The sequence below is a fragment of the Psammomys obesus genome, unplaced genomic scaffold, assembly GCF_907164565.1.
Source record: "Psammomys obesus unplaced genomic scaffold, mPsaObe1.curated_primary_1811, whole genome shotgun sequence".
NCBI classification, from domain to species: Eukaryota; Metazoa; Chordata; class Mammalia; order Rodentia; family Muridae; genus Psammomys; species Psammomys obesus.
The window spans coordinates 48129776-48153991 of record NW_026587216.1 but is presented as its reverse complement, the minus strand read 5'-3'; the positions used below and the strand labels follow the sequence as shown (position 1 = coordinate 48153991).

The 24216-nt window shown below is 42.0% G+C and overlaps 1 pseudogene; it reads left to right on the top strand.

The window, feature by feature from the left end:
• Positions 1–8719: 8719 nt before the first annotated feature.
• On the top strand, positions 8720–9157 carry LOC129673651 (60S ribosomal protein L26-like; annotated as a pseudogene).
• The last annotated feature ends 15059 nt before the right edge of the window (positions 9158–24216 follow it).

Genomic DNA, 24216 nt, shown 5'->3' with positions numbered 1-24216 from the left:
AATAGCTAATGAGCTTCATCTCCCAGCAGGGAAGAAAGAGATTCCCTGGGTTTCAGGGCTTTATTAAGTTGGTGGCATCAAATCACCCAGAGCACCTCTGAGCTTTTGCTCAGCAGGTACCGCATGAGATGCTCTGTTCTCACCAGAATGCAGCTTCTTCTTCAACTGTTCCCCGAGTCTCTGCTCAAGGGAAGTTTCCAGCTTAACTGGGCACTAGGGTTTCCCAACAAGCTCCTGAGAGCAGATGTGCCACATCTTCCTGTTACACTGAGTCTGTGACATATTTTCCCTCCTCCAAGTGTTGAACAGTGGCAATTTTCATGGTTATGAGGGTGTGTGTGTGTGTGTGTGTGTGTGTGTGTGTGTGTGTGAGCACATGCATAGAAGCCCCAGGTCAATGTCAATCCTCTATTACTCTCTCTAGTTTTTTAAGACAGGGTTTTTATCTCGTCTTTCTCTAGGGCTTGCTGGTTTGGGTTGGACAGGCTGGCTAATGAGGACCCAGGGTAATCCACCTCTCCCCTGTCCCATACACAGCCCTCTGTGCACAACTCGTAAGTGGTGGTAGGGACCCAAACTCAGATGTTCGTGCTTGCAGAGCAAGTTCTTTCCACATTGGGCATCTCCTGACCTCTGACTAGGAAATGGTTTAACTAGAGAATTGCAAAGAATGGTCTAACCTATGATGGAAAGCTGTGGCCACACAGAGCCCAGGCACCTGCCCTGTATCCACAAAGGCCCTGCTCACATCTGGCTGTGGTGATCCTTGTTCATGCCTCATCCATAGCTCTTTATCTTTTTGAACTTATTGATTCTTTATGAATTTCACATCATGCACCCCAATCACACTGATCTCCCCATCCCTCCACATCCACTCTCTGCCTTGCAACCTCTCCTCAAAAGAAAGTAAACAAACAAACAAATTCTGCTGTGGAAGCTTCAGTGTGTCACAGTGTGTCACAGTGTCTCACAGTTTACCCTTTTTCCTAAACAGCTTTTCGTGCAAATGCTCATTTCAGTGAGTCATTGGCCTGGTTTGAGGCCTCTGGCTTCTGCTACACTATCAGTTATCCTGTTGTTGCCCTGTGTCATGAGATGCTGCAGCTTTGGTTTGGAGGCACTGGAGGACTGGCCCTATCAGAAGCACCAGCTGTTCATAGGTGAATACTGGGGTGGGCCAACACAAGGCCCTGGATCTAGATCTGAGCTGGTCAGCCTGACAACTCTCCCTTGTTCATGCCACCAGGGCCAGCTCTCCTGCATGACCCCAGTGGGGGGGGGGGGGAGGCTACTCTCAAGTGCTGCAGCAGTGCAGGGCAGGGCCAGCTCTCCTGCTCTCAGGCCTTCAAGGCCAGATCTCCCATGGTGCCCAGCTAAGTGGTAGGGACAGCTCTAGGTGGTGATTCCCACAGAGACCCACACCTGGTCTAGGTGTAGACGGTCTGTAGTAAGAGACTACAAAATGCTTAGCCCTAAAATACACCCCTTCTTCCTAAGACTCAAGGATCAATGCAGAAGTGAGGGTAAAAGGGGCGTAAGAGCCAGAGGCAGTAGATGGCCATAAGGAAACAGTACCATCTGGACACAGCAGGGAAGCTATACCCATAAGCTCACAGCAGTTATGTGCAGCAAGCACAAGACTTGTGCTCAAGCCAGACCAAATCCCAACATGGAGAAAAGACGTGGGCATGAATTCCCACTCCTAGCCAGCTGAGAAGCTATTAGCAGTTGATGCTACTGGGGTTGGGAAAGCCATTTTTCTTTAAGAGTGTAGCCCCTAGGAAAATGGAGAGATGGCTCAGCAATTAGGAACACTTACCATTCCCTAGAGGACACAGTTCAGTTCTCAGCAGCCACGTCAGTCAGCACACACCCCGGAGCCTCCACAGTCATTTGTACTCAGATATACATACCCACATGCATGCACACAGGTACGTATAACTGCTGGTAGATCAACAACACTCCAATGGAACAACATACACTGAAGCATGTGTTGGTAGCACAGACTGAATTTGATGGGTGTAAGGAGAAGAGGACACAGATCGGGTTGATGGGGATGGGGGAGTAAACTTTGGTGGAGTTGAGGGGCAAATTTGATCAAAACACATTGTATGAGATTCTCAAAGAAATAAGAGGGAGAGAGATTGTGTATGTGGACATGTATGTTCTGAACGAGCATGGCCTCCAGAGGCTCAAAAATTTGAATATCTGGTCCCCGGTGATTGGAACTGTTTGGGGAAGAATAGGGTGTGTGGCTTTGTTGTAGACTGTGTGTCACTGAGAGTGTTCTTTGAGGTTTCGAAGCCCACAGCACCCCCAGGCTCTTCTCTCTACGCGATGCTTGTAGATGCGAGCCCTGAGCTGCAGCTGCAGCTGCAGCACCGTGACTACCTTCCTGCCTGCTGGCGTGCCCCACCATGCTGGTCAGGGCCCTACCTTCTAAACACGTGAGCCCCAAAGTAAATGTTCTCTTGCATAAATTGCTTTGGTCATGATGTTTTATCACAGCAATAGAAAAGTAACTAAGACAGGACCCAAACCGCCATTTTCTTTTCTTTTTTTTTTTTTTTTTTTTAATGTCAGTCAAGTTTCCAAAAGGGGTTACTGTTAGGAACCTCTATTGGTTTCTTTAATTTTTCCTCTACCTGTCATGCCATTTACTAGATTGAGTCATTATTTTGCCGACTGTTGCCTGCCTTAGAGGTTAGGAAACATTTCTCCCTCCAGAGACGCTTTTTCAGGGTGTGCACTAGTAAATTCAGCTTCCAGCATCTCTACTGCCTCTCTGGTGAAATCAGAATGTTAGGAGCCCTTTAGAGGAGTTCTGTCATCTCCTGGATCTCTTTTATCTTTGCAAGAAAAAAATACAAGTGCTAGTCATCCTTTTAGTCCCTTCATTCTGTTTGACCTCCAGGAACTGGACCTTGAACACCTCAGAGGACAGTGTCACCAGACAGTACAAATAGTGAATGATCCTTTTAGCCTTCACATAACAGTCAGACACAGGTTAGACAAAAATAGACAGATTTTTAACTGACATGAAATTAGATGTTAAGTGTTTTGACTCTTTTATAAATAAATATTAACATAATCTTATTAATATAGAATTCATTTGTAAGTCACAGCCTAAAAAGATCATTGATTCTGTGAAAAATAACACATCCTATTATATGAACGTAAAGTAAAAGAGGAAATTATCTTCTCATGTCATAGCTGAAGCTAGGCTTCAAAACCATCAAGAACTATCTCTCTGCCTTTCCCATCAAATGTCATGGAGCTCAGCAACAGCCCAGCACCCAGTATGCCTAGGACCCAGCCCAGTGGAATGAGTCTCTGTTGTCCAATAACAACAAAGATGTGGGTTTGCTGGGGACAGGGCTGCCAAAGCCATCTCTTCCAAAGCCAGGTGAACCTTTCCAACTGTAATATTTATTATTCCACTAATATTTAAGAAATCAGGAAAAATTATTTAAAATATGCCTTTAACTTTTTCTTATAAATTATTAGAATGGCAGGAGTACTGCCAGCTTTAATTATTCACCTCACAAATGTGTGTGCATTTGCTGAGCACAAGGTCTTGTGCCAAGTGTAACTAAAAACTTCCAGTGCAGCATAATGCTTTCTCTGCTTATCCATAATTTTTTATTTGTGATGCCAGTGAACAAAAATTTGGTTTGTTGAGATTTTAAGTTGTAAATGCTAATAGTTATGCTATGACATGAGTCACTCTCTCACTCACTTAGGGATGGCTTCTACTCATGAGATAAACACCATGACCAAAGCAATTTGGGGAAGAAAGGATTTATTTTATCTTAACTTCCAGGTGACAGCCCATCGTCGATGAGAGTCATGGTACAAGCTCAAGCAAGGCAGGAACTTGAAGACAGGAGCCGAAACAGAGGCCATGCAGAAGCACTGCTTGCTAGCTTGCTCCCGTTTGTAGCTCACTCCGCTTCTTTGTAGCACCCAGAACTACCTGCTCATGGGCGGTGGCGCTTACAGTAGGCTGAGCGCTCCCACGTCAATCATTAATGAAGAAAATGCTCCCACAGGCTTGCCAGTCTGATGAAGACGTTTCCTCAATTAAGACTTCCTTTTCCCGGATGACTGTAGCTTATATCAAGTTGACAAAACAGCAACAAATGCACCACATAAAGCCCACCAGGCCCTCAGTTCTACTAACCAAAATATTTTATTTTATTATTGTTAATTTTATGTGCATGCTTGTTTTGCCTGCGTGTGTGGCTGCGCACTGTGAGGGTTCAGTGGCTTCAAAGGCTAGAAGAGTGGACCAGATCACCTGGAACGGAAGTTATAAATGGTCGTGAGACACAATGTGGGTTCTGGGAATCAAGCCCAGATCCTCTGCAAGAGCAGCCAGTGCCGAGCCATTTTACCAGCCTCCAAAATGTTTATTTAATCTACCACCTAAATCCAATCTTTTATCATCCTTTGCCTAAATCAGGACCACAGATTTCTAACTGCTATCTCTTCTTTCCCTTTGCAACACATTTTCCTATACACAACTGAAAGAACCTGTAAAAACTAAAATGCTATCTGTTCCTTATTTAAATTTTTTTGATGGCTTCCCACTTTATTTAACATCAAATCAGATATTTATGATGATGAATGAGGCTGAGAATAATCACATCTTTGCCCCTTTATTCTTTTCTCCGGTTGGCTTCCTCGTGTCCAGCCCTTCGCTGACTGGTCTTTTCTGAGATGGCCAACCCCCTGAGCTCTGGCACTCATTTTGTGGCCATCATACATGCTCTTCATTATTTTTCTGTTGGAATTTCTTATCCTGGATTCTCCTGACTTTTAAGGGTTTTGTTGTTGTTGTTTGCATGTTTGTTTTATGGGGGTGCTTCCGTGTGTGTGTGTGTGTGTGTGTGTGTGTGTGTGTGTGTGTGTATGTTCATATGCATTGGTGGGTAGGTATTATGCCATGGTATGTGTGTGTGGAGGTCAGAGAACTTTAGGGAAATGTTTCTTTCCTTCAAGTTTTCCACAGATTTTACCTGTTGCACTCTCTCCCCATCCCTCCCCTTAGGTTTGAGTGTCACTGCATTGCCAACTTTAGTGGATACCATTCATATCTGGAGTTGTGCAAGTCTCCATTACATGACAACACCCCCTCAAAAACGCCTCCATTCTTAAGGAGGTACTTTGTATTCACCTTTCCCAGAACACTCTGTCTTTGCCTAATAACTACACCCACACTTTAGAACATTTTGTTGTTTTATGTTTATCTTATTCATCTAACCATGTTCTTTGAAAGAAGAGAGCTTATCTTTTAGAGAGATGACTGCTCTCTCTCTCTCTCTCTCTATATATATATATATACACAATAAACAGATTATTCCCGCTATAAAGTTTAATTTAAATCATAAAAAGGTAAAAACATAGCTAGGCAAATGGACCTATACATTTTTATTGGCATACAAACATTTGGCTACCCACATATAGGGAAGGCAAAGGAACTGAAACCCAAAGATAACTGCTCCCCTACTCAATAGCCATGAAGAAATACATCCTCATAACCCCAGGTGGTTTGCCCGAAGACTCGGCTTTTCATTCTACTGATGGAGAACAGAGAATTACTGCACTGCTCACCACAAAGTGAGCGTCTACCATTTGTTTGTTAAGTGAACAAATCCCATCTGGGGCAATTACTTCATGAGCATCACAACGGACTACTACACCGAAGGAGGCAAACTGGGACTCAAGATCTGCCTTGAGCGCCATAGTCACTGAATGTAGGGGTCAGGGGTATGTGGAGGAGATAGCCACATCACCCTGCATCTGCAGTATCATTTGGCATCACCTACCAGTCAGGATTCAATGCAAAACATGTTAGCTAGAAACTGCTCAACTAAATAAAGCTTCATTCCTGAGAGCTACAAACACAACTATCTGGAGAAGACAATTGAAAGAACAGGAAAATCCATTGAGATTGCCTCATGATTCCTGACCCCGCTCCTGAAAATGCCAATCCAAAACTGACAAGGACTCTCAATCCAGTTCGCTTGCCTGTTCAATCACTTCACATCTACCGTAAAACTCACAGGACCCTAAAATACATAAAGGAATTAACTTTCACATTGATTGAATTCATTAAAAGAGGGGGAATGGAAAAATGAATTATCATGAGAGATTTCTGTTGCCTGCACTGTTGTTCATTCGATTAATTAAAGCATCTCACTTTCAAAGTGTTCAAGCCAGCAGATTGGAGCAGAAGTTCTCCGTATAACAGTTAATGAATATATTAAGGAGTGAAAGACAGATGATGTAGGAAGGAGGATAGAAACTATTTCAAACATTTGCAATGGGATCTAAGGTTAACTCCAAAGCCCTTGTCATCGCTTAGCCCAACGTTTGTGCACCAACTCAAAGCCACAAACCTTTCCTCCCATCAGGAACAGTTGTACAGATAGGATGCTATGAAGCTAAAGGAATATGTGTCAATATATCCATAAATAATCCCTCAAGGAGTCTCTTGTTTACTATGTGATGCCAATATCTCCTAATTAGTGGGTGGCTGGGGTGGGCGGGAACCACATCACCCTGCGTCTGCAGTGCCGTTTGACATCGCACTGCCAATCAGGACTCAATAGAAAGAAGTGTTAGCTTGAAACAAGCCAATGAACGGTTTTCTTCACTTAAATATGGAGGTCTTGGGGAAGAAGGGATGGGGATGGGGGAGGGAGGGAGGGAGAGAGGGAGGAAAAAAGAAGGCAGGAAGAGAGAGAGAGAAGGATGTTTCAGTATGGACTCATTTGGACATAGGTTAAAATTAAGGAGCAGTGTTCCAAAACAAGCTGAAAGCCACATGAATGCTGTCTGCAATGAATGCAGTCTGTAACCGCAATTCTCTTTCAGGGTGAGGGATGGGTGAACTGTCATGTATCAGCACTGTTTTCTCAGCGGCATACTCTCTGCTCAGTCACTTGAATAGCAAAGCAGTTCCATATGCCTCATTGCAAACTGTCTCATTGCTTTTGTGAAGAGAAGCCTCTACATAGACTACCAAGTCTTCCCAATAGGTCAGTATGTCCCACTCACATAATAGATGAGGCAAGGTTGCTTCTGTGTTTGCTAAGCTGTCCCTGGCTGCTTGCTTGCTCTTGTCTAAATGACTGCAGACAAGCACCCGTTCAGTAGTCTGCTGCAAGCTCTCTCTAGTTTTGTCACTGCTTTGTCATAGTCACTGTGAACTGTAAGTTTTATCGTACCCTTTGCCTATTGAATCCCCTGAGATACTGTTTTCTGGGAGCCATAAATAGGAGCTTGTGTTTAGAACCATTTCTGCGATAAGAGCAATCGGCGATCAGAGCAAGCTAGAGCACCTGCTCTTTGTTAGGTTTCTTTGGATTCTTAGTGTGCTTTTCAGCTTGATGGGTTATTCTGTTTCCTGGGAGTTGTTATTTTGTTAAGTAACTGCTGAGTGTGTGAGGGATCAGAATAATATTATCATTGTTGACAGGAAGCAGTGGGGCTGAATCAGCAGACAGATACGTCCTCTAAATGGATATTTTTAAATCTTGTGACAATATATAGAAATCTTGGGTGCTGGACTCCCCCCCCCCAGGAAACTGTATTGTTTGGATTGCTGTAAACCTTGAATTGCTTCTGTTCACTGAATATGTGTGAAGTGTCAAAGAGTAGAAGGTATTTTCTTCCCAATGTTCTGCCAAATCTCAGCTTGAAGTTAACAATTTGGCTGACTGCATTTCCCCTTTCTCTTTTATTGGATGAATTTTGAGGTTCCTGTTTGTCTGGTTTGCTTCATGTTGCTATGATGAAGAGCATGTCCAAAAGCAACTTCGTGAGTAAATAGTTCATTTGGCTTACACATTCCATAATGTGTAATGGATTCTATCCATTATTGAAGGAGACCAAGGCAGGAACTCAAGCCAAGCAGGAAGCTGGAAGCAGGAGCTGAAATAGAGGCCATGGAGGAGTGTAACTCAGTGGCTGGCTTCTCGTGGCTCGTTCAGCTCGTTTGCCTATACAACCCGGGACTACTTGCCAAGGGGTGGCTAGTGCCCTGTGGCATGGACCCTCCAATATCAATCATTACTTAAGAAACTGCCCCACAGTCTTGTCTGCAGGTCAGTCTGGTGGAGACATCTTTGAGATTGAGATTGAGATTCTCTCTTCCCAGTTAACTCTAGTTTGCAGAATACTATAACCAGTACATTATCATACATGGTTGTGTTCACAAAAAGGATATATCTTAGAACCTCTCCTTATTGTGTAGAAGGAATGTCACAGTGTTCCTCTAAGCTAATTAATTAGGCTCACTGCTAGCTCTTATGGAAACATCAGATAACTTTATAATCAGGCCGAACTGTCCTAATTGTTACTGACAGAACAGTATAGGCAAAGTTCTTTGCTAAGTTAACATGGAACTTTAGATTTGAAGTTGAAAGTCTACTAGTATCTCTCTTTCTTCCTTCCTTCCTAATGTTATTTATTTTTGTATTGGACAGGCTCTCCCTGTATAGACACAGTGTGACCTCAAACTATAAATCGCTGCCTCAACCTTCCTCCTAAGTGCTAGAATCACAGATATGTACTGACATACCCAAATAAAAAGCCTCATTTTTAAGTAGAAAAATGTATTTGTTTGTGAAAATCATGAAATAAATGACACTTAGGATAAACTATTCAAGTTCTTTCCTTTTGCAGCCATCACTAGATCATAGCTGCCAAAATGACATTCAATCCCTTCATGACCTCTGACCGAAGCAAGAACTGCAAGTGGCATTTCAATGCACTGTCTCACATCTGGAGGATGATCATGTCTTCTCTTCTTCCCAAAGAGCTGAGACAGAAGTATAATGTTTGCTCCATGCCTATTCAAAAGGATGATGACATTGAGGTTGTCTGAGGACACTACAAAGGCCAGCAGATTGGCAAAGTGGCCCGTGTGTACAGGAAGAAATACATCATCTACACTGAGTGAGCACAGGGAGAAAAGGTAAACGGCACAACTGTCCACGTGGGCATCCACCCCAGCAGGGTGGTTATCACCAGGCTAAAGCTGGACAAAGACAGCAAGAAGAGCATGGAGAGGAAAGCCAAGTCTCGACAAGTAGGAAAGGAGAAGGGCAAACACAAGGAAGAAAAGATTGAGAAGATGCAGGAGTAGAGGCCTCTCATATACAACTTTCATTAAAGACTGTTTCAGTTAAAAAGAAAAAAGATAGAAAGAATAAACTGTCTACTCTTCCCCTTGCCCCTTAGCACCTGCAGCAGGCGGGGAGAGCTGGCCCGAGGGGTCATGAAAACAGAAGAGCTGGCTCTGCCCTTCACCTGCTGCGGCACTCAGGAGAGCGGCACAGTAGAGGGGACCCTAGTGGTGGGGGCACAGTGAGTTGGCTCAGAGCTTGTGGGTACCAGAGAGCTGGCCCCACAACTAGTCTGCCATGGGTGGCACCCCCACTCCCCATTGCATCCTCCCAAACTTTGCCACTTGTGGTGGGTGGGAAAGCTAGCCCATCCCTTGCCTCCTGAGAGCGAGCAGCACGATAGAGCTGGTTCTGATGGTGGGGCTGGGGCATCAGATGAGCTAGCATGGAGTGATGGAGAGCTTGTCTGGTGATGTGAGTGCAGGAGAGCTGGTGGGCTGATCAGTTCAGCCTGTCCCCCTGTAGCTTCATGCTACAGTTTTCTCACACTAATTCTCACAGCATGGAATCAGCCCGTGTATACTCCTTTTATAGCTAGTGCTCAGGTTAAGATTGATTTATCTGTAAGCCAAGGAAACTGACTTTAAGCCAACCCAGGGAAACAAGGGAGTGTGCTAAAAAGGGCTGCTCTCAAAACAATTGGTTGTTCAGGTCCAAAATGTCAACTCTAAATACACGCATGCAAGTAACATTTTATGAACCCAACAGATCTTATTTGGGAACATATACTAACGTGAAAATGACAACTGATGAAAAAAAGAGGCCATGAATTTGAAGGACAGTGGGGAGGGCATATGGGAGGGTTTGGCAAGAGGAAAGGAAAGGAAGACCCTTAATAGTTAAATTATAAACTGAAAAGTAAACAAACAATTATTTTAAAAAGCAGAATACACAGGGAGAGAAAAGAAAAGGAAGCTCCGGATCCAGAGAAGTGATTAGGGGTAATTGGGCACTTCTCTGTTACACATCAATGACTTGGCTCAAAAAAAAAAAAACAAAAAAAAAACAAAAAAACAAAACAACTTTGCATCTCTGTACATACATCTTAGTTCATTTTTAAATGCTTGGGAAGGGAATATCCTATTGGCCCAGATACATTTAGCATCTCTGTCCTTGGATTAAACACCAAGGACACGAGCAGAGCATGAAAGGGAAGGCAATAGCAGCAAGGCCTCTCAGATAGTGATGGTATTCTCAAAGCAACTCCAGTTTGGTTTAATTGTTATTAGCAAGCTCATAGCTCTGTTCTGGCTCCAGGTGGCCATAAGCAGAACAATGGTCTTCTCATAATGTCACCTTCTCAAATGATTACTCTCAACATTCTATTTTAAGCACATACGTGCGCTCAGAAGAAGATGTATAGGAAGATGAGCTCCCGCTCAAGTAAGAGAAGAAGTAAAAGTGGCGAGCATCAGAGCAGGCGTGATGAGACTTTTAAAAGAAGTTATTTACATATACATATAGAATAACTTATTAAGACCTTTGGTCATAAATGTCAATATGCATATTCTTTCTGTTTGTCTTTTTGTTTCTGTGGTTATTATTGTTTTGTTTTGTTTTGTTTTCGAGACAGGATTTCTCTGTGTAGCCTGGGCTGTCCTAGATTTGCTTTGTAGACCAGGCTGGTCTCGAACTCACATAGATCCTTCTGCCTCTGCCTCCCCGAGTGCTAGGATCATAGGGGAGCATCACTGTGCCCGTATGCATATTCTTGAAGGGCTTTTCAGAGAAATTGTTCCAAAGGGAAGCATGTTGGGGTTGAGATCAGGATGCAAGGATTTAGTTCTAAAATGGGAAGAATGTGTGCCCTATAGAACAAGTGCATCACAGAGCCTACACTACGTACAAGGAAAAACAGCTGATTTGGGAGCCTCAAATAATTCAGTACTGTTAGGGCTTTGAAATCTGAAGATTATGAAACATGAGCCTGGAGGGAGACACAGCACAGTTCCCAAACTTTCTATTATGCAACACAAAAATGAATGAGTGGTCTTGAAGTTTTAGACAATGCAAAGCCTTTGTAGGATTTACGATCTGGAGACATGATATGATCAAGACAAGTTTTGGAGTAACGATGTCATCAGCAATCTAGAAGAGAGCTTGAATGAATGAAGGCTGTAGCTAAGACTGCTGAAGTGATGAAGAAAAGAGATTACCAATTTTCTCTCTTGGGTAAAGATACATAGTGATGACATTAGCTGAGTTAAAGAAACAAGGAGAATGCTGAAACCATTTTGAGACCTAGTACATGCATGAGTTTGTGGTTAAGAAAGGAGAGAAAGAAACAGTTTTGTATTTGAATCAACAGTACAATATAGCTGTCCAAAGGCTGGCCACTGAAGTTTAACACTTAGATTAAACACAGGTGCTAGAAGGACTCTTGGCAACAACAATACAAAACAGATATAAAAAAAAAACTGAGTTGGAAGATCAACAACCCAGATGAACCTCAGTTGAGGAATGGATACAGAAATTGTATGCATTTACACAATGGAATTTACACAATGGAATACTACTCAGCAATTAAAAACAAGGAAATCATGAAATTTGCAGGCAAATGGTGGGATCTAGAAAAGATCATCCTGAGTGAGGTATCCCACAAGCAGAAAAGACACACATGGTATATAATCACTAATAAGTGGATATTAGACATATAATATAGGATAATCATACTAAAATCTGTATACCTAAGGAAGCTAATCAAGAAGGAGGATCCTGGGTAAGATGCTCAATCTTCATTCAGAAAGGCAAATGGGATGGACATCGGAAGTGGGAGAAAACAGGGAACAGGACAGGAGCCTACCACAGAGGGCCTCTGAAAGTCATTACCCAGCAGGGTATTAAAGCAGATGCCAAGACTCATAGCCAAACTTTGGGCAGAATGCAGGAAATCTTAGGAAAGAAGGGGAAGATAGGAAGACCTGGAATGGACAGGAGATCCACAAGGAGAGCAACAGAACCAAAAAATTCGAGACTGATACTCCAAACAAGGACCATGCATGGAGATAACCTAGAACTCCTGCACAAATGTATTCCATGCAACTCAGTATCCAAGAGGGTTCCCCAGTAATAGGAACAGGGGCTGTCTTTGACATGAACTCATGTGCTGGCTCTTTGATCACCTCCACCTGAGGGGAGGGGCAGCCTTACCAGGTACACAGTGGAAGACAATGAAGCCAGTCCTGATGAGACCTGATAGACTAGGGTCAGATGGAAGGGGAGGAGGACCTCCCCTATCATTGGACTGGGGGAGGAGCATAGGAGAAGAGGGAGGGAGGAAGAGTGGAATGGGAGGGGATGGGAAAGGGCTACAGCTGGGATACAAAGTGAATAAACTGTAATTAATAAAAATAAAATAAAAATTAAAAAAGAAAGAAAAAAGAAAGAGGGGGAATATGTTTAAAAAAAGAAGAAGAAGAAGAACAGTGAGGAGTAGACTCACAAAAGCAAGCAGAGGAATGGGAATGAGGATTTAAAAAAGATGTAACCACCAGCTAGGATGAGATACAGGTGGCAGTCCTTTCATGGAATAGGTGTGGAGTTGAACTGCATCTGGCTCCATTATCAGCTGGTTCTTTCTGCACTCTCTTCTGCCTCTTATTGTCTAAGATGGCTCCTGAAAATTCAACCCAGGGTTAAGCAGAGCAACAATCACTTTAAGATATTTATACAGCTCTTATAGTTGGTTGACAGCACCTCGACCTGGGGCTTCAGCTGACTTCAACAGAGGCTAGAAAGTGTAGGCAGCTCTTTTTCACTAAAGGAGAAGTGGTTAACGCATGCCAAGAAGCTCCTAGTTAGATATTAGATGATTTGAATGACACTGGGACTGGGTCCCTAATCTTTTTTTTTTTAATCATTAATTTTAATTGTTTTATAATTTTATTTTTCTTATTAGTTACATTTTGTTAACTCTGTGTCCCAGCTGTATCCCGCTCCCTCATTCCCTCTCCAACCCCACACTCCCTCCCTGGTCTCCTCCCTGCCCCTTTCCAAGTCCACTGATAGGGGAGGACCTCCTCCCCCTTCATTTGACCCTGTTTTATCAGGTATCTTCAGGGCTGGCTGCAAAGTTCTCCTCTGTGGCCTAACAGGACTGCTCCTCCCCTGGGGGTTGGGGAGGTCAAAGAGCCTGCCCTTGAGATCCTGTTAGAAATAGTCCTTGTTCCCCTTACTTTGGAAAACTACTTGGTTACTGAGCTACCACGGGCCACATCCGGGCAAAAGTTCTAGGTTATATCCATAGATGGTCCTTGGTTGAGTGTCAGTCTCAGAAAAGACCCTGTGCCCGGATATATTTGGTCCTTGTAGAGCTCCTATCCTTTCCATATCATACTAACTCCCCTTCTTTCATATGATTCCCTACGCTCTGCCGAGGGTTTGGTTATGAGTCTTAGTGTCTGCTTTGAAACACTGCTAGGTAGAGTCTTTCAGATGCCTTTTGTGGTAGACTCCTGTCATATGTTCAATGCACATCCCATTTATCTTTCTAAATGAGGATTGATCGATCATCTTCGCCTGTGTACGCTTTCTTGATTATCTTCTTTAGGTGTGTAGATTTCATTATGTTTATCATATCTTGTAGGTCTATATAAGCAAGTATATACCATGTTTGTCTTTCTCCTTCTGGGATACTTCACTCAGAATGATCTTTTCAAGATCCCACCATTTGCCTGCAAATTTCATGATTTCCTCATTTTTGATTGCTGACTAGTATTCCATTGTGTAAAAATACTACAATTTCTGCATCCATTCCTCCGTTGATAGACATCTGGGTTGTTTCCAGGTTCTGGCTATTACAAATAAAGCTGCTACAACCATGGTTGAACAAATGTCCTTGTTGTGTACTTGAGAAAATTTTGGGTATATACCTAGGAGTGATATAGTGATATAGTCTTAAGGTAGCACTACTCCTAATTGTCTGAGAAAGTGCCAGATTGACTTCCAAAGTGATTGTACCAGTTCACATTCCCACCAGCAATGGAGGAGAGTTCCCCTTTCTCCACAACCTATCCAGTATGTGTTGTCACTTGAGTTTTTCATCTTGGCCATTCTGATGGGTGTAAGGTGAAATCTCAGGGTCGTTTTGATTTGCATTTCCCTAATGGCTAATGAGGTTGAGCATTTCTTTAAGTGTTTCTCTGCCATTTGATGTTCCTCTTTCGAGAATTCTCTGTTTAGCTCCGTTTCCCATTTTTTAATTGGATTACTTGGTTTGTTGCTTTTCTGCTTCTTTAGTTCTTTATATATACTGGATATTAGCCCTCTGTCAGATAAAGGGTTGGTGAAGATTCTTTCCCAATCTGTAGGCAGTCGTTTTGTTTTGATGATGGTGTCTTTTGCTTTACAGAAGTTTTTCAGTTTCATGAGGTCCCATTTATTGATTGTTGCTCTTAGAGCCTGTGCTGTTGGTGTTCTGTTCAGGAAGTTGTCTCCTATGCCAATGAGTTCTAGCTTGCTCCCCACTTTTTTTTCCAACTGATTTAGAGTATCTGGTTTTATGTTGAGGTCCTTGATCCACTTCGACTTTAGTTTTGTGCAGGGTGATAAATATGGATCTATTTTCATTTTTCTGCATGTATACATCCAGTTGGTCCAGCACCATTTGTTGAAAATGCTGTCTTTTTTCCATTGAATGGATTTGGCTTCTTTGTCAAATACCGAGTATTCATAGGTGTGTAGGTTTATTTCTTGGTCTTCTATGCAGTTCCATTGATCCTCCCTTCTGTTTCTATACCAATACCATGCAGTTTTTATTACTATTGCTTTGTACACAGCTTGAGATCAGAGATGGAGATACCTCCAGATGATCTGTTGTTGTACAGGACAGTTTTGGAGATTCTGGGTTTTTTGCTTCTCCATATGAAGCTGAGAATCTTTTTTTCAAGGTCTGTAAAGAATTGAGTTGGTATTTTGATGGGAATTGCATTGAATCTGTAGATTGCTTTTGGCAGGATGGCCATTTTCACAATGTTAATCCTATCAATCTATGAGCACGGGAGATCTTCCATCTTCTGATATCTTCTTCGATTTCTTTCTTCAGATACTTGAAGTTTTTCTCAAACAGGTCTTTCACTTGCTTGGTTAGAGTCACACCAAGATACTTTATGTTATTAGTGGCTATTGTGAAGGGTGTTGTTTCCCTAATTTCTTTCTCCGCCTTTTTGTCTTTGGTATACAGGAGGGCTTCTGATTTTTTTTTTTTTTGAGTTGATTTTGTATCCTGCCACTTTGCTGAAGGTGTTTATCAGCTGAAAGAGTTCTCTGGTTGAAATTTTTGGGTCGCTCATGTATACTATCATATCATCTGCAAATAGCGACACTTTGACCTCTTTCTTTCGGATTTGTATCCCCTTGATCTCCTTTAGTTGTCTTATTGCTCTGGCTAGGACTTCAAGTACTATGTTGAAGAGATATGGAGACAATGGGTAGCCTTGTCTTGTCCCTGATTTCAGTGGAATTGATTTAAGTTTCTCTCCATTGAGTTTTATGTTGGCTATAGGCTTGATGTATATTGTCTTTACTATGTTTAGGTATGTGCCTTGTATCCCTGATCTCTCCAAGACTTTAAACATGAATGGGTGTTGGACTTTGTCAAATGCTTTTTCGGCATCTAAGGAGATGATCATGTGGTTTTTCTCCTTCAGTTTGTTTATGTGGTGGATTACATTGATGGATTTCCGTATGTTGAACCACCCATGCATGCCTGGGATGAAGCCTACTTGGTCATAGTGGATGATATCTTTGATGTGCTCTTGGATTCGGTTTGCAAGTATTTTATTGAGTATTTTTGCATCAATGTTCATAAGAGAGATAGGTCTGAAGTTCTCTTTTTTTGTTGGGTCTTAGTGTGGTTTAGGTATCAAGGTGACTGTGGCTTCATAGAATGAGTTTGGTAGTGTTCCTTCTGTTTTTATTTTGTGGAATAGTTTGAGGAGAATTGGTGTTAGCACTTCTTTGAAGGTCTTGTAGAATTCTGTGCTGAAGCCATCTGGTCCAGGGCTTTTTTTGGAGGAGAGACTGTTAATGACTGCTTCAATTTCCTTGGGAGATATAGGGCTATTCAGTCTTTCTACCTGATCTTGACTTAATTTTGGTAGATGGAATCTGTCAAGAAAGTTATCCATTTCATTTAGATTTTCAAATTTTGTTGCATATAGGCTTTTGTAGTATGACCTAATAATCGTTTGGATTTCCTCAGTGTCTGTAGTTATATCCCCATTTTCCTTTCTGATTTTGCTGATTTGGATAGTTTCTCTCTGCTTTTTAGTTAGTTTGGCTAGGGGTTTGTCTATCTTGTTGATTTTCTCAAAGAACCAGCTTTTTGTTTTATTGATTCTTTGGATAGTTTTATTTGTTTCTAATTGATTGATTTCAGCCCTTAGTTTGACTATTTCCAGCCTTCTGCTCCTCTTGGGTGTATCTGCTTCTTTTTTTTCTAGGGTTTTCAGTTGGGCCATTAAGTTGTTTGTATGTGATATTACGGATTTCTTCTTGTAGGCACTTAGTGCTATAAATTTTCCTCTGAGCACTGCTTTCAGTGTGTCCCATAAATTTGGGTATGTTGTGCCTTCATTTTCATTGAATCCTAGGAAGTCTTTAATTTCTTTCTTTATTTCTTCCTTAACCCAGCTGTCATTGAGTAGTAAGCTGTTCAGTTTCCATGTGCGTGTCGGCTTTTTGTTGTTTCTGTTGTTGTTGATGTCCAACTTTAGTCCATGGTGGTCAGATAGTATACAAGGGATTATATCAATCTTTTTGTATCTGTTGAGGTTTGCTTTGTGACCCACTATATGGTCTATTTTGGAGAAGGTTCCATGCGGTGCTGAAAAGAAGGTGTACTTTTTTGAGTTTGGGTGAAAAGATCTGTAGATGTCTATTAGGTCCATTTGATTTAGGGATTCTGTGAGTGCTTTTATTTCCCTATTTGGTGTCTGTCTAGTTGATCTGTCCCTTGGTGAGAGTGGAGTGTTGAAGTCTCCCACTATTAGGGTTTTAGGATCAATGTATGATTTAAGCTTTAATAATGTTTCATTTACGAATGTCGGTGCTCTTTTATTTGGGGCATAGATATTCAAGATTGTGATGTCCTCTTGGAGGATTTTTCCTTTGATGAGAATATAGTGGCCCTCCTTATCTTTTTTATTAACTTTGGATGAAAGTCTATTTTATTAGATATTAGGATGGCTACTCCAGCTTGTTTTCTGGAACCATTTGCTTGAAAAACATTTTTCCAGCCCTTTACTCTGAGGTGGTGTTTATCTTTCTTGCATAGGTGTATTTCTTGGATGCAACAGAATGTTGGATCCTGTTTCCGTAACCATTCTGTTAGCCTGTGTCTTTTTATTGGTGAGTTGAGTCCATTAATATTGATAGATAATAGTGACCAATGCATGTTAGTTCCTTTTGTAATGGAGTCGGTGATCTTACCCTGTTTCATTGCTTGTTTTCTTTTCATTTTTGTTGGGATATTATCTGTATGCTCTGTTTTCTTGGGTGAAGTTGTTTTCTTTGGTTTGGAGTTTTCCTTCTAGTATCTTCTGTAGGGTTGGTTTGCTGTGTAGATATTGCATAAATTTAGTTTTGTCATGGAATATTTTGTTTTCTCCATCTATGTTGATTGAAAGCTTTGCAGGGTATAGTAGTCTGGGTTGACATTTGTGATCTCTTAGAGTCTCCATGATACTTGCCCAGGCCCTTCTGGTTTTCATAGTTTCTGATGAGAAGTCCGGTGTGATTCTGATAGGTCTACCTTCATATGTTACTTGGCCTTTTTCCCTGGCTGCTTTTAATATCTTTTCTTTGTTCTGTAGATTTAGTGTTTTGACTATGATGTGATGTGATGTGTTTTTTTTTTCTGGTCTAGTCTATTTGGTGTTCTGTAGGCTTCTTATATATTTATGGACATCTCTTTCTTTAAGTTGAGAAAATTTTTTCTATGATTTTCTTGAAAATATTTTCTGGACCTTGGAGCCTGGAGTCTTCTTTTTCATCAATTCCTATTATTGTTAGATTTTGTCTTTTCATAGCATCCTTGATTTCTTGGATATTTTGTGATTGGAACTTTTCTGATTTTACTTTTTCTTTGAGAGAATTATCAATTTCTGCAAGTGTGTCTTCAGCTCCAGAGATTCTCTCTTCCATCTCTTGTATTCTATTGGTGATGCTTACTTTTGTGATTCCTGATCTTTTCTCCAAGTTCTCCAGCTCAAGGGTTTTCTCAGTTTGTGTTTTCTTTATTGATTCTAATTCTGTTTTCATGCCTTGCACCATTTCTTTCATCTGTTTGAATTTGGATTCCTGTCTCTCTACAATGGTCTCTATTTCTTTGTTCATTTCCTTTTTATATGCCACTAATTTTATCTCTACTTGTGCCTCTATTTGTTTGGTTATGTTTGCCTGTGTTTTTTTAAGGCTTTTGTCTATTTCTTCTTTCTTTACCTCGAATTGACTGGCCAACTCTTTGAAAGATTTGTTCATTTCCTCCTCATGAGCCTCAAATAATTGGGTAAGCATGGCTTTAAAGTCATTTTCCTCTGCTTCTGATGAATTGGAGTATCCATCAATTTTGGGGTTTGCTGGTGAAGTCATGATGTCCTGATTTATGTTGGAAGTGTTCTTTCACCTACCCCTGGCCATTGGCTTATCTGAAACCTTTCCTGTTTGTTTTTGGATTCTGCCGATCAGACTGGTACTGTCTCTCTCTGGCGTCTGGAGAATTCTTCAGGAAGCTGAGAGAGGTCCCGTGTCCTTAGCGCGTGCTGAGGACTAGCTGTACCTGTGGGAGGAAAGTACGTAGGCGCAAACAGAGGCAAATGCAAGCGTGCGTGCGTGCGTGCGTGTGTGTGTGTGTGTGTGTGTCTCGAGGGACAGAGTTATGGCTAATGTTGAACCCTTGAGTGTGTGGGTGGGGCTCTGCAATGTATATGTCGCAGGCACTAGTGATGATCGCAGCGCAATTTCTGGCATTAACTGCCTTAACTCCTCAATTAGACCCACAGAGCAGGAACTTCAATGTCCCAAGTGCCCCTCTGTTTCCCAAAGTGAGTATATGGGTGGGAGGGGGTTCGATGCCTGGCTTCTGTTTTAGAAGGACCCAGGATCTGGGGATCTGCAGATTTTCAAGTGTGCACTCACTTACAGGCAGGTCACTTGGCAGAGATCGGGGTATCCGGACTCTCTACTCTCTGGTTTGGCCCTGCTTCTTTGATGTGCTCCACCAGCTCCTTGCTGCTGTCACTGCCAGGTTATGAGGTCTTGCTGCAGCTGGAGATTTCAAGGTGGTCACGTCAGTAGGGATCGGGGTAACCAGACTCTGTTCTCTGGTTTGGCCCTGGTTAGTCTTAAACTGGAAGGCTGATGTGCCCCGCCAGCTCAGTGCTGCTCCGCCGACAGTTTAGGAAGTCCCGCTGTAACTGGAGACTGGGTTGCTAGTCCAGATGCTTTCTGTGAAGTCCTGGGGTCTCTTCACTGTGCTCTCCAAGCTTCAGAGGCCCAGCGCCTGGTGTGTCTAGCTTGTATGGCGTTTCTGCCAGGTTTTGGTGAGTATATAGCGTATTCTCTGTCACTGTGGGATTGGGTGGGCCGTATCTCGATCCTGCGGAGCTAGTATGGCGTCTAGCAGACTGGGCCCTGGGAGGATGGTGCAGCTGCCGCGTGAATCTGGGGCTCTGAGATGGGTACCACTGGCATTTGCCGCTAAAGGGCTTGGAGCTCCGCCTCAGTGGCTGCAGACCCCAGGCAGTTAGATCTGTGCTGAGAAAGATGAGTCCACTGTGCCAAGGAGGGGGGAGGTCTGGGGGAGGGGAGTGCCAAGAGATCAAAGGATCGTTTCTCACCTTCCCCAAACAAGTCCCAAAGTTTTCACCTCCTGCTATGTTCCCTGTTGTTTAGAAAGCCTCACCGTTGTTTTCCTGGGTTAGAGGTCCTTCCACTCATCAACTCAGATGTTTAGCTCTTCCACAGCTCAGAAACTGTGTGTGCTAGTCGCCATCTTGGCTCCGCCCCCTCCCTAATCTTTAATCAACAGCCTGTAAAACTAAAGGTTGAAACTGTAGGAATTCAATTACTGGTCAGAAGACCCAGGCTTGAGTTCTATCTCCAAGTCCTGGAGAATAGAGAACAAGCAGGAGTCACTGTTCTAATATGTGACAAATGAGATTTGTGCTGGCTAGTTTTAGTTCAGCTTGACACAAGCTGCAGTAAGTAATCTGAGAAGAAGAAAGTTCAATTGAGAAAATGCCTCCATAAAATAAGGCTGCAGGCAAGCCTGTGGGCATTTTCTTAATTAGCAATTGTAGAATGGCCTAGTCCATTGCAGGTGGGGCCACTCCTAAACTAGTGGTCCTGAGTTCTATAAAAAAGTAGGCTGAGCAAGCCATAGAGAGCAATCCAGTTAGCAGCATTCCTTTCTCCATGACCTCTGTACCAGTTTATGCTTTTAGGTGTCTGCCCTGTTTGAATTCCTGCCCTGATTTCTTCCAGTGAAGAAAAATATAAGCCAAATAAATCCTTCCTTTCCAAGTTGTTTGTGCATGGTGTTTATTACAGTAGCAGCAACCCAGACTAAGACAAGATTTTCAAAGCAAAATTAGCCAGAAGAGATGAAGAAACTCAGTTCACAGTTTTAAGACAGGAGTCCATGAAGAGGCCGTTACAGTTTTAAGCATAGACATCAAATATGGGCACACCCAATATCATTAAACAAATAAGGATACAGAGAGACAGATTTACTCCAAAACAATAACAGTGAGAGACCTCAACCCAACCCTCAACAATAGATAAATCACGCCAACAAAATAATCAACAGAGACTATCTCAGTTAAATGACACCCATAGATTGAATGCACATGAGAGAGATTGACATACAAACAGTGTAGAGTACACATTCTTCTCAGAAGCCTGTGGAGCTGTCTCCAAAACAGATCAGATAAAGGACACAGAGCAAATCTCGAGGATATTGGAAAACTGAATTTTTTAAAAACAGTACTCTACCTGGCAACAATGGAATAAAAAAAGAAATTAACAGCTAGGTAAAATGCAGAGTGTATATAAACTCATGGAGACTGAACGGCACTCTCTTGAATGCTGATGGGTTATTGAAAGAAACAATAAGGGAACTTTAAAAAATACTGCAATCAATCCGGGTGCGGTGGCACACGCCTGTAACCCCAGCACTCTGGGAGGCAGAGGCAGGAGGATCTCTGTGAGATTGAGACCAGCCTGCTCTATAAAGAGAGTCCAGAGCAGCCAAGGCTACACAGAGAAACCTGTCTTGAAAAAAAATACTACAATCAAATAAAAAAATGAAAACCTCACACTGAAACTGATGCAACACTATGAAAGTAGCCCAAGAAAGAACTTTTACATTTATAGGTGTAAGCAACTATAGTTAAGAGATGGGGGGGGGCTTCAAATAAATAATGGTATACATTAAAGCCTGGAAAAAACAGAAACAAAACAAAATCAGTAAACAAAATGAAGTAATTAAGATCATGGCAGAAGTTAATGAAATGAGAAAAAACAAAACAAACTACAAAGAATTATTGAAATAGAGTTGAATCTTTGAAAAGATAAGCAAAATCAACAATTTACAAATTAACCAAAACAGAAAAAGTCCCAAATCAATAAAGTTAGGTATGAAAACATTAACATTATAACAGACATGAAAGAAACTAAGAAAAGTGTGGGACATACCATATTTTATACTACAGTAAATCGGGAAACCTAAAAGAAATGATAGTTTTCTAGATCATTATGATCTACCAAAATTAAACTTAAGATGAGATAAATAATTTAGACAGATCTATAACAATTAATAAGACTGAAGCAATAATAAATAAATAAATAAATAAATAAATAAATAAATATTCCCATTTAAAATGTCCAGACCCAGACCCAGATAGATTCAAACTCCATCAGACCTTTAAAGAAGTTAGCACCAGGTTTTCTCAAATTGAAGAAGTCTATGGAGACCTTCTGCCTCTTACCAGGTCCTCACCCCACCTTCCATGAACAGTGGCGTGCACAAACAGCAAAGAGTACTAGCAGGAGCTATTTTATTTGTCAGTTCAGAAGTAACAGGCTTTAGAGTGACAAAACAAATGAAAACAGACTGCCACACAGGATTTAAAAGAAACAGTCTGAATTCCCAGTAGCAATAAGATGTTTTCTCAGAAAGCATTTCAACTCAAGAGCTCTCAGGAGCTTTGATATGCCAGCTTAGCGCAGGTCAGGACTGGAGCTTCCTGAGCAGAAAGGGAAAGTGTAAGAACTCAGTAGCAGCTGGTGGTGCAGGCTGGGAGAGGCTGAAGTGACAATTCCCTTTTGCAGCTGAGTGTGGACTCTTGAAGGATAAGCAGGAAAGGGTCCCTCTACTGCAGCCATTAGGGAAGTCCTGTACCAGGGGAGCCTCTGGAGAACCTGTCACCAGCAGGTCTTCGCTCTGTACTGAGTGAGTCACCTAGGCTCTAAGGTCTTTGCCTTCTCCCTCTAAGGAGTACAGAAGTCCCTGAAAAGCGGGCTCCAAGTCATAGCCAGGAGTTGGGAGCCAGGCTTTGATGTGCCTTTTCTCAGCTTCCTTCATTGCCTCTTATAAAGTTCTGGTCTTCCTGGCTCAAATATTCAAATTTATAGAGGTGTCACTTGGAACATAATTGGCTTAAGATAGGTATACAAAGAAAATGAAGAAACAGGACAAGTAGGATGAGCTAGGAAACCTGGTTGAGAGAGAGGAAGAGTTCTGAGCTCACCCAAAGTCCCAGGAAGCTGACAATCATATCTGCTGGTCTGGGTCTCTGCCTGGCTCTTTTTGACATTTTTTTTTTTGCATAGTATTAAAGTTAATTATTTTGTGTGGTATTTGTAGACTGAAAATATATCTTGACTATATTCATATTCCCTTGAATCGCCAAGTAACACATAGTAACAGTCAACAATTGAATACAGGAACAAGTGGATGGAGAAGTGATTAGTGGATGGGTCATTCCCCAGAACAATTGTTTAAATAGGACTGGAGAACAAGAGGTAACTAGACTGTGGTGGTATGAATAGGAATGGCCCCCAGAGGCTCAGATATTTGACTGCTTGGTCATTCCGGAGTGACACTGCTTGACAGGGATTAGGAGGTGTAGCCTTATACACCTTGTTAGGAAGTATGTCAGGGTGAGCGAGGTGCTTTGAGGCTTAAAGGACCTTAGCCAAGCTCAAAGTCCCTCTCTTTTCCTGTAGCCTGCTGACCAAGATATAGAATTCTCATCTAGGACCAAGTCAGCCTTTGTGCCGCCATGCTTCCCATCATGACAATAGTGGACCAAACCTCTGAAACTGTAAGCAAGTGTTCTTAAGAGTTGCTATGGTCATGGTGTCTCTTCACAGCCATAGACTAAGAGTAGACTAACACTCTTCTTCCCTACCACCCGTAGAGAAATTAGAGCCATCTTAGATCCCCTAAAAGGGCTTTTGTGGAGTACAAGAGTTTGCCATTGAGAGGGAACATTTGGAAATAAGGAAGAGAAAACAAACAAACAAAAATTAAACAACAATGCTCTGCCTTAACCTTTTTTTTTTTTTTTTCTGAAACTGATACTCCAACCAAGGACTATTCATGGATATGGCTGGCTCTTTGACCACCTCCCCCTGAAAGGGAAACAGCCTTGCCAGGCCACAGAGGAGGACAATGCAACCAGTCCTGATGAGATCTGATAGGCTAGGGTCAGATGGAAGGGGAGGAGGACCTCCTCTATCAGTGGACTTTGAGAGGGGCTTGGAGGGAGATCAGGGAAAGAAGGTGAGATTGAGAAGGAAGGAGAGAGGGGGCTATAGCTGGGATACAAAGTGAATAAACTGTAATTAATATTAAAAAATTAAAAAAATAAAATACTATTTATTGACAGATATGAAAATTTTCTGTGTTTATTACAGAACTGAAATTCACCATCTGTCCAAATTAATGTGTAGCTCTATGTAGTGAGTGTGTGTGTGTGTGTGTGTGTGTGTGTGTGTGTGTGTGTGTGTGTGT